The sequence below is a fragment of the Petaurus breviceps genome, unplaced genomic scaffold, assembly GCF_028583685.1.
Source record: "Petaurus breviceps papuanus isolate PSGF00001 unplaced genomic scaffold, PetGlider_PUasm1.0 90734, whole genome shotgun sequence".
Classification (NCBI taxonomy): domain Eukaryota; kingdom Metazoa; phylum Chordata; class Mammalia; order Diprotodontia; family Petauridae; genus Petaurus; species Petaurus breviceps.
Genome location: NW_027187327.1, coordinates 4554640 through 4562905, shown reverse-complemented (window position 1 = coordinate 4562905; position 8266 = coordinate 4554640).

Below are 8266 nucleotides of genomic sequence, written 5' to 3'. Positions count from 1 at the left end.
TATGTAACTCATGGTGTTAAAGCATTGTTTAGAGAACTGAGAGGTTAATTGACTTTCAAGGGTCACACAGTCAGCATGTGTCAAAAGGATAGGACTCAAACTCAAGTCTTCCTAGCTCTGAGGCCAGAACTTTAACCACTATGCAGTGTTGCCTCTCAAATATGAGGAATATGCAAATACAAGATATAGACAAAAGAAATACCAAGTCATTTCAGGATGGCAAACCCTTAATAAAAATTTGTTGAGTGAACAAAAGAATGAACATAAGTAAAAGAATTTCAGGCATTTCAAGCAGGTAGCTTGAATGTGCAAAAGTTCTAAAATAAGAATTAGAAGAGAAGTTCAGGAGACAGAAAACAGACTTGTTAAGCCATAGTAGAGAAGAATTCACTTGGGTGAGTGTTAGCAGATAAGGCTGGAAAGATATCCAAGGTTAGATTGGAAAGAACCCTAAACCCCAGAGGAAAGAGTTTGGACTTTATTCCATAGAATCACTGAAGATTTCTGAGCTGGGAAATGATATATTATGGCATGAATAAAAGGTGTTTTAAGATCACTCTGGCAGTGATATGTAGAATTGACTGAGTAGTGGGATACTCATGACTTGAAGTTCAGTTGGAAGTCATTATAATTGGCACAGAATCACAGTATTTCAGAAGTGAAAGGGACTTCAGAGGGTATTTATATTCCAAATTCTGTACTTTGCTTGAGGTCCTCCAAAGAGAAGAAACCTCATACTTTCCAAGGCAGCTCATTCAACTTTTGAATAGTTCTAAGGTAAGGAATTTTTCCTTATGTAACAACGATTAGGTTATGTATTTGGTTTGGAAGAAATACTAACTACTCCCACTTGGATGGCCCCCACCTTCATGTGATAGAATCACTCTTTTGAACTCCTCCTTTCAGGGGTCCCTAAGGGTGACTTTCTCTTAGTTAATGCCTTCATTCTGACCCAAGGAAGGGTTTCCTTGAACTTCCTTAGAAAATGGAAAAATGGGGGTAAGGAGTTGCCTACTGCTTCAGAGAGACTTAGCTTCTGCTTACCCTGCTTCTATTCCCCTAACACCATTTCTTAGTTCAATTTTTGCTCGGGACAATCTGAGAACAGTCTAGATCCATTTTCAACTTCTACTTTGGGAGAGTTTGTAATATACTTCCAATAAAAATTTCTTTGATTTGTTTTGAACCCTCAGTCAAGAAATTCCCTAGTTATTTTGGAAAGGGAATTTCCTTCTTTCTCTGTGTAACCCTGGGCAACCATAGCCTTTTACTCCATTACTTCTTTTAATTCCACTCACCTCCAGGACAATGGATGTTGCAGTGGATAGAGCATTGGGCCTAGAATCAGGAAGACATGAGTTCATATCCAGCCTCAGACACTTACTAGCTGTGTAATCCTGGGCAAGTCACTTAACTTTCACCTGCTTCAATTTCCTCAACTGTAGAATGTGAATTATAAATGTAGCTACCTCTCAGGGCTATTGTGAGGATCAAAAGAGATAATATTTGTAAAGTGTTTCAAATGGTGTTTGGCACATAATAGGTACTTAATAAATGCTCGTGACCCTTCCCCTATGGACACTCCCATATATATATTGAATGATATCTTTGAAAAATTGCTTTGGGGGAAAATTTGACTAATACAGAAAATGAATAGACTTTTTTTTTTAGTTAAATAAATTAGAGATTCAAAGTAGGCTCAGTGAGAGAACCAGGAAAAAGTAGGAAATGAGGAATTAAGAGTTTCATAATTATTGCTCTCAGCAACCTGGTAGTAGTTAGTCTTTTTCTTTCATTTTCTCAGTCATGACAATGGCAAAATGAGAATGGAAACTGTGGTATTGGGGAGGCAACCATTCTTCCGTCCTCTTCATTCATGCCTCACTGAAGTCATATCCTTCCATGAGTTCACCACTCACCTCTTGAACCTTTTATGAGATTCCAGTTCAGACAACTCTAAAAGACTTGAAAATTCTGAACAACACAACAACAAACCATGATTTCAGAGGACCAGAGATGAAGCATACTACCTACCTCCTGACAGAGGTGTGATGGACTTGAGATGAAACATATTTTTTTGGACATGGTCAATGCAGAAATTTACTTTGCTTGATTATACATATTTATTATGAAGGTTTCATTTTTGTTGTTGTTGTTCAACAGGAGGCTGGCAGGCAGGTGGGAAAGAGAAAAAAATAAATGCTTGCTCATTGGGAAAAAATTAAAGTTTAAAAAATAAAGGAGCTTAGAGAACAATCTGGAATTATGCCCAAAGAGTTATAAAATTGTGTATACCTTTTGACCCAGCAATACCACTATTAGGTCTGTTTCCTAAGGTGATCAGGGAAAAAGAAAAAGAACCTATATGTTCTAAAATATTTATAGCAGCTCCTTTTGTTATGACAAAGAACTGGAAACTGAGGGGATGACCACCAGTTGGGGAATGGTTAAATAAGTTGTGGTATATGATTGTGATAGAATACTACTGTGCTGTAAGAAATGATGAGTTGGTCAATTTTGTTTCACTTTTTAGTTTTCAACATTCACTTTTAAAGAGAATTTGAGTTCCAAATTTTTTCCCCTCTCTTCTTCCTCTCCCCATTTTCCAAAATGGCAAGCAATCTGATCTAGGTTATATATGGCACAATCATATTAAACATATTTCCACATTAGTCATGTTATGGAACAAAAATCAGAACAAAAGGGGGAAGCCACAAGAAAGAAAAGCAAAAAAAAAGTGAAAATAGTTTGTTTCGATCTGCCTTCAGACTCTATAATTCTTTCTCTGGATGTTGATAACATTTTCCATCATGAGGCTTTTGGAATTGTCTTAAATTATTGTATTGCTGAGAAGAGCTAAGTCTGTTGTAGTTGATCATCACACAATGTTGCTGTTACTGTGTACAATGCTCTGCTCAGTTCACCCAGCATCAGTTCATGTAAATTTTTCCAGGTTTTTCTGAAGTCTGCCTGCTCATCATTTCTTATAGCACAATAGTATTCCACTACATTCATATACCACAACTTATTCAGTCATTCCCCAACTGATGGACATCCTTTCAATTTCCAATTCTTTGCCACTGTAAAAAGACCTGATATAAATATTTTTGTATATGTGGGTCCTTTTCCATTTTTTATGATCTCTTTGGGATAAAGAAGTAGTAGTGGCATGAGCAGGTCAGTTTTAGAAAAATATGGAAAACATCTCACCAGTCAGATTGGCTAAGATGACAAAACAGGAAAATGACAAATGCTGGAGAGGATGTGGGCAAACGGGAACACTAATGCATTGTTGGTGGAGCTGTGAACTGATCCAGCCTTTCTGGAGAGCAATCTGGAACTATGCCCAAAGGGCTATAAATACTTTCATACCCTTTGATCCAGCAATACCACTCCTAGGGTTATATCCCAAAGAGATCATAGAAATGGGAGAAAGACCCATATGTACAAAAATGTTTATAGCAGCTCTTTTTGTTGTGGCAAAGAATTGGAAACTAAGGGGGTGTCCATCAATTGGGGAATGGCTGAACGAGTTGTGGTATATGCATGTTATGGAATATTATTGCGCTATAAGAAACGGGGAGCAGGCGGTCTTCATATTTACCTGGAGAGGCTTAAAAGAACTGATGCTGAGTGAGAAGAGTAGAACCAGGAGGAATTTGTACACAATTACGGACACAACATATGTGTGATGACCGACTTTGATAGACTGGACTCTTCTCAACAATGCAGGGATATAAGTCAATCCCAAAAGACGCATGATGGAGAGAAAAACGTGCATCCAGAGAAAGAACTAAAAAGAACTAAATCCGGGTGGAAGCAAAATACCTGATCTTTTTTGTTCTCTTATTTGATCTTATGTCCTCTATACCATTTTTCATCCCAGCTGGTACAATCCATCCTTAGAACCTGACCATTGTATAATGTGAAAGTATCTACAGATCCTATACTTGATTATAAGATGCCATGGGGGGGAGGGGAGGGAGGGGGACAAAATGTGAAATTCAAGGAATTGTGGAATTGAATCCTGTAAATTAAAAGGAAACAAACAAATTAATAAATTAAAGAATTAATAAAAAAAGAAAAATATGGAAAGATTTGCATGAAATAATGAAGAGTTAAATGAAGCAGAACCAAGAGAATGTTGTATGTAGTAACAACAACATTGTTAGAAGAATAACTGAACAACTAAGCTATTCTGAGGACTATAAATATTCAAATTAATTATAAAGGACTGTGAAGGTAGATGCTATTTACCTCCAGAGAAAAAAACGAAATAGAAGTATTTATAGTATGGTTTTACATATGTGTGTGTATACGTGTGTGTGTGTGTGTGTGTGTGTGTGTGTGTGAAATGGAGTCCTTCCCTAGTGCAGGATGGGGAGGGGGAGGGACAGAAACAATGGGGAACTTAAAATGTAACAAAAGATAAATAAAACTAAAAAAAATGGGGGGCTACAGATGGTCTCAAGTATGACATGACATTTGATTGTTAAGACCTAGCCAAGAGTAAGCAAGGAACAAGAAGGATGCCTTAACTACTGTATCCTTAGAGATATCTTGGACCCAAATCTCTCTATTGTTAGGATAGGCTTAGTCCAGAAGTATGGGAGAAACAGAGAAAAAAAAAAGGTAGTTATTCTGGCCTCCATAAGAATACATGTTCAAAAAACTATGTTTTCTTATCACTTGATCTCATATTCTGGAACTCATTCTAGTAATTCAGTTTAACAAGTATTTGTTGAGCATCTATGTGCCCATTGGTACTCTGGGAGACACAGTAAACTATTCAACGAACTCTTACCTCTCAATCGCCTTCAACCTATAACCCTAATGTCAGAGATTTGCATGACATGATGAGTACCTATACACTTTAGAGGATTTTCTTATTCTCTTGGTTTATCATTGTGACCCAGAAACCCTGAATAAATAGACACATGACACCCCCAAGTGTACTGAGACCAATGCCCTAAACTGCAAGCATGTAACTCACAATATTAGAGGAAACTGCTTATTGAAAAACTATGGTACAGTGAAAAGTGATACAGTAGAAAGAAAGAATGACGGATTTAGAGTCAGAAAATCTGGGTTCAAATCCTGCCTCCACTATTTACTATCTAAATTACAGGTGTTAATCTCACTGTAAATGCAATCCAAACAAGAGTAAAATGTAATTGGGAAATGTTTAACAAAATAAATAAAAATGCAATACAGTATAATTAATGTTGGGTTATGGTTTTCTAAGTCAGTATTTGACTGGCAGAGATGCTTTTTTATATGAATTTTACACCACTAATCTAAGTGACTTTGGCCAAGTCAGTTTACTTCTCTTCAATTTTCTCATCTGTAAAATGAAGGATTTGGATTAGATGTCTTCTTGGGTCCCTTATGACTCTGAATCTCTAATCCTATGGGCAGAGCAACTCCTTGAGGATTTAAATGGCAGAGAAGGTGCCAGTATTTATCAACAGAAGGAACTTCTTCATCCTCGAGTTCCTTATACCAACAAAATTACAAATCTGCTCCCTCATTTGCCCCATACCAGTGTAATGCTGAACAAGACACAACTTCTGTCTGCTTTAGCTTCCCCATCTGTAAAATGCAGATAATGACACCACCTATCTTCCAAGATTGTTGTAAGAATAAAATGAGATCTTATTTCTTAAAATGCTATATAAATGTGTAAAGTATTATTGCTGTGGTCTATGGGTGCTAGGAACCCTGAAATGCAAGGGTACAAGGCGAGAGTCTGCCTCGAAAGAAACTAGAGTTTATTAAGATACCAGTTGGACAGGTAAGATTGCTAGGGAGTCTGTGCTTAATGGGGCTGAGAATAAAACTTTTATATAGAGAAAGGGAAAATGGGTCAGTGAAAAGATCTTGATGGAATTAAAGAGGGGCAAGTAGCCTGGGGTGGTCCAGAAGTAACTTCAAACGAAGGGTTGGGCTGGGTCAGGAACCACAATGAAAGGACTGTTAAAAATATTATACTGGGATAGGCTAGATGCCTCAGGGAAATGCCAGGGACTTGGTTGTTGAAATTTGTGGGAAAGTTCAAGGACTTTTTGAGATCCAGATCCCATCCCCATCACTATTATTATTGTTAAGCTTCTTGCCCCTTCAGAATTGATTCTAAGTGCTACGAGGCAGGGGAGAAGAATAGATGAATATTGACTAGAATCAATAAGGAAGGCTTCATGGAAGAAGTGGGATTCAAGAGACTTTGAAAGAGGGAGATAGCATGAGGAAAGTTAACTGTGCAAGAAACTATGAACAGGCCAAATTATTGTAATTGAAAAACAAATATTGTATCTTTAGATCTGTGGTTGAGAGAGAGCTTTAGTTGAATAGCAAATAAACTCAACAGTTCCTGAGTTTTTCCTAAGGACACATGAAGTCTGCCAAAAACCCATTATAAAAAAGAGGTAGGAAATCTGAGTGCTCTACACTTGAAAGACACCATTGGCAAACTCTTCATTTACGTTTTCTGTTTTCTGGATTATTGTAACAGCATCAAGGTGAAATCTCATGTCTCCTGCTTTGATTTCTGTTTTTTTTTTTAATCTTACCAGTAGGAGAAATTTTTAGTAATTTTCACTTTTCCAGTAAAGGGGAAAAGTTATGGTAATCCCAGAGCAAGCGTCATGGGATTAGAATCAGCAAGAGAGGAATTTCTGAGAGAACTGTTATAGAATCATAGATCTAGAGTTGGAAACAATCTCAGAGACCATCTAAATCAACCCTCTTATTTTACAGTTGAGAAAACTGAGGCCCAAGGAAGTTATATGACTTGCCCAAGGTCAATTACTTTGCTTTTCTATCATACTTTTCATTTGAAGGTGTCTGTTGCCTTCATATGTACCCATTTTACTGATGAAAAACTTGAGGCAGAAAGAAATTAAGTTCCACGTCCAAGGAAAATTAAGGAACAAAGCAGGTAACAAACTAATGTTATTTTTCAAAATTAAATATTTAGAAAAATTAACATAAACTAGTTTTCTCTTCTTCCTCTCCTTTCCTACATCCCCAGTTTTGGAGAAAAAAAAAAACCTCATAGCAAATATTCATAGTAAAGAAAAACCCAAATAATTGTGTTGATTAGAAATTAAGGTCTTCTTAATGGTGCCTAGAGCAGTCCCATCTTGTCTTTAAGAAGAGCCTGGTTTGTCATAAATTGCTAACTGCCCTTTTCTTCTGCTGATTTTCTGCAATTGTCTTGTCAAAACCTTTAATGGGTCCAAGTCAAGGTCTGCCACCTTCTCATCAGGGATAGCACCTCTGAATTGGCCTTGACATTTCTTCACATAGAGACTAGTCTTTGCAACAAAGGATATAGCAATGACATCTTCTAGGATCACAAAGGAGAATCAAGGTAGTATAGACAGCAAAGGCTGGGTTGACTGAATCAGGAATGATCCCAGGGAGTGAGTAGAGGTGTAATCCAGGATATGATCAGTATATAAGTATATATATAAGTATCACCCTTAAATCTTAAAGAGGACAAGAGAGCTGACCATCCTGCTTTGAAGAAGATTTTTGTGAAAATGAGATAGAATAGAAGCCCTTTGTCTCTGTGTTATGGAGCTCATGCATGTTTTCAGAACATCATGTGTGATATTCTCTAGTCATATAAGGTCATGAATCTTTAGCTAGTAGGGACCTCGGAGATCAGCTAGTCTAACCTCCTCACTTTACAAATGAAGAAACTGAGACCCAAGGAAGTTAGTGACTAGCACAAGTTCACAGGACCATCAACTCATAGGATCATAGATACAGAACTAGAGGATACCACAGAGACCAATCTAGTCTAAAGCTTTTTAGCCTGCGGTCTGTGAACTTGTTTCTTTTTAATATCATAACTGCATTTCAATATCTAATTGGTTTCTTTTCCCCGTGTATCTTATTTTATGCATTTAAACACATTCTGAGAAGAGATCCACAAGCTTTCCCTGGAACTGGAATAAGAGAGCTGTACCACCATACCCAGGAATTTCTTTCAATTTAGGAAGTTGCAACTGAGCATAAAGAACTTCCTTGTCCTATTATGGAGGCTAGTTGTAAACATCATCCCTGGTTGTCCTCTCTGACATTCCCCACTCAGTTTTGAAGATGTCAACCCTGTCTCCAATGCAGAGTAAGGAGAGACTAATACTGGGCTTTATCAGTTTTGAAGGGATTAGTTGCTCCCCCAGTTTTCGGTGCTCCTTGCTCTGCCTTGGGACTCCCTTGGAAGTTTCTAAAACAGGGGTGGGGAACCTGCAGCCTC